Here is a 3,240-nt window from a genome sequence, read left to right on the forward strand (position 1 = left end):
CTCTTTTCCTGGTGCTTTGGATGAGGATGTCAAGCAGTGTCTGAGAAAGATGAGATCAGAGGTTCCCTCCATTTCACCTTGATACTTGAGGCGTTGAAACCAGAAACGCCGATTGCATAAGACGTTCTATCCTCACCACCCATCTCTCCCGTGGATGCTGTAGAGTCACTCCCTGAGGTGTTCTGCCCAGTGTGGTCTTGCATTAGAAATGACAGCTCCCAGAACCGAGAGGCCAAGATCCTGTCTCTGAATTCTGGAGCCAAGATCTGGAGGAGTTTCCAGATCTGCGATCTGCGTTGCGGTGGGTTGTGAGAGAACAGGAGAAAGCAGACGAGTTAGAGGTGGGAAAAGAGTATGGTTTGGGGTGAGAAATAACCCGGGATGTGAGGTCATATCCGGGGAGCTGGTTCTTCCAACTGCACATGGGTTTTAGGTTTAACCGGACAACCTTGGAGGTTAGGTGGTTGTCTAGCCCCTAAGAAGTTGGTAAGGTTGGTCGGTAGAAGCGGGGTCTTTTTCCAAGTTCCCTGGGGGTGAACTTTGTGCTCAATTACATTGTAACAAAGGTGCTTGGTTCTTATATATGAATAGTGAGTTTCCACATCCACATGTCGGCTCAGGAACTAGTCCCACCGAGATTTGGACTTAGATTGCTGGATTCAAAGTCCAGAGTGCTAGCCATTACACCATGAGACTGACAGTAAAAGTGCAACACATATTTGTAGGGGTGGCTAAATATACCCTTGATAATAAACTTTATAGTAGATCCAATGCCCAAGAATTAGGTCAGGCTTCAATGAGTTCAGGCTGATTAAAAAAAAAAAAAGTTGAGGCTACGCTCTAAATAAAATTCAGAACTATTGCAGCACTCTCTCCCAACTTCTGTTTGGAGCATAAATTAACTTGTGGGTGGCGCGGGCAGATCTAGATTTTGTGAGGTCCGAAGCTTACACAATGTAGGGAACTCTCTTTAGGATAGACATTATCAACAAAAAATTAGAAATGGCCACTTTAAGGCCTATATGATGTATCTGAAGATAAAATGGAATGGAGAGATGCAGCTGTCTTAACTAATTCATATTATAATGGCATACTTTTGCAAATTAAAAAAAATGTTTTATACAGAGTAATCCCTCTCAAGGCCATTGAAAGGGTTGTACAAGTGAGGGATTTTAACATATCTAGTGAGACTCATCATAATACCACTCAAGGTGAGATTTGGTAATATCTATCAAAATAATCTCTATGAGATAGACTGCTAAGAGCAGTACCCCTCCCCCCCAAAGCCATCATACAGAAAAAACAAAAACATCAAAATATCTGTATGTCTGAGAATATTCATTGCAATACTTTGTATTGTAACACTAGAAATTTGGAAATGTGCCATTCTATTTAATTGAAGTAATATATAGCCACTAAAAGAACAGGATAGAAGTATGTTATATACCCACAAGTTGGCTTGGTAGTTTTTGTGGAGGACTTAAGTTAAAGTTTAAAACAAACAAAACCCAGTCATTTGCTGAATTCAATGTGTAATATTACAAATTTTTGTAAGTCATAACTTGTGAGTTTATACATTCGTTTAAAAATAGGCTGGAGGAATATGCACCAAACTCTTGGAATAAAATTTTCTGAAAAATTGAATTGGGGATGAAGGAAGTTTTCACTTTTTCAAAAGTTGTGTTCACCTTCATGATATATGACTCATTTTTTACAGGTGTATGTGGATTTAATAATTTAAAATGCAAATCTACAAAAAGTAAATCAATGTCCTTCAGAAGAGGCCTTTCTCAGATGTCTCATTTACTCCATGTCGATTGCCTGTTGTGTTCAGCATCGTGGCGATTATACCATGCAGAATATTAAAGAGAGAGACAGAAGAAGCCCTAGAGGCAAAGGATTAAGAGCTGGTTAGGGAAAAACACAAAAGATTAGGGAAAAACACAAAAGATATAAGTGCAGCAAGTTATTAGTGGCTCAGACAACAAATGGGACTCAACAGCACACCACTCACAGTTTTTTAAAAAATTAGCTGTTAATTTTTTTATTGAGTTTGTTTTTGTTTTAGAGATTTCCGAAATGTTCTGATTATTCACAGCCTTTCAAATTAGAAATGTCAAAATGTGGGTGTAATCAATATAGAAACCAAAGAAGGAAATGGAGAATGGGAAGAGGATCCACTCAACAATATTCTTTAGTCATCTTTTAAAAAATATTTTATACCTTTATTTATTTTTCTTATGAGGTGCTGAGGATCAAACCCAGTGCCCCACACATGCTAGGCAAGTACTCTGCCACTGAGCTACAACCCCAGCCGGTCAACTGTTTTTTATTGAGGACTCTTCAAGAAGGTCAGGCTGGGTGAGGAGGGGAAAGAGGAATCCAAGGCCAGCGTGTGGGAAGATTTCTGTGCTCCCACACTCCTGGCTGAATAAGGTGGCCTCAGCCTTTCCCTCTTGTAACGGAGTCATCGCTTTAGTTAAATGTATTCATTCCAGTACCACCAGCCTAGTGCACCTTCAAATTTCTTTCCTGGCGGCACACACTGCTAGAAGCAGGAGCCGGGTGAGAATATTCCAGTACCTGCACACTAGTGATTTCTTGGGCTCTGAAAACCCATCCAGATTTCGTTCGTTTTCTGGAACCAGTTTCCCCACAATTGGTTAGTTCGGGCTCATACAGACAGAAGTGGCAGAAATGACTGGTGCTACTCATCAAGGGGAAGCTCATTCTCCATGGATCTCGGTTTTCCCATCCGCAAAAGGAAAGAATGAACTACATCTCAGTTCTTTTTCAGGTCCAGCTTACAGTGACCGGGAAAGGAGAGAGTGGACCTAAATCAACGAGAAAAGGCAGACGAGGAAGCGCTCTTCGACTTTCGTTTTAGGACCCAGAAGTGAGTACTGCTCGGTTGCATACCGACGACGGTTTATTAGGACGACGGGAAAACCCGGGGCAGTCTCTATAACAGCACCACTCACGCGTGGAATTCTTTTCACTAGGATTACAGATAACGGGGTGGCTCCAGAGGTAATTCTCTGTAGCTTCCGGGGTACTACCCTCCTCGACCAGAACCAGCTACTATAACCACTGAGATGACCGCACCACCTGGCATCCTAGAGCGGACCGGAAGTGAGGCCGACTCACCCGCCGGGCGGAGACACGCTGGCCCCGAGGCTGGAGTGTTCGTGGACCATCCGCCTCCGCCCTGCCCCCCGCCCCCCACGTCCTTGCATTTCA

Source organism: Marmota flaviventris, chromosome 6 (assembly GCF_047511675.1).
Source record: "Marmota flaviventris isolate mMarFla1 chromosome 6, mMarFla1.hap1, whole genome shotgun sequence".
In the NCBI taxonomy this organism is placed as follows: Eukaryota; Metazoa; Chordata; class Mammalia; order Rodentia; family Sciuridae; genus Marmota; species Marmota flaviventris.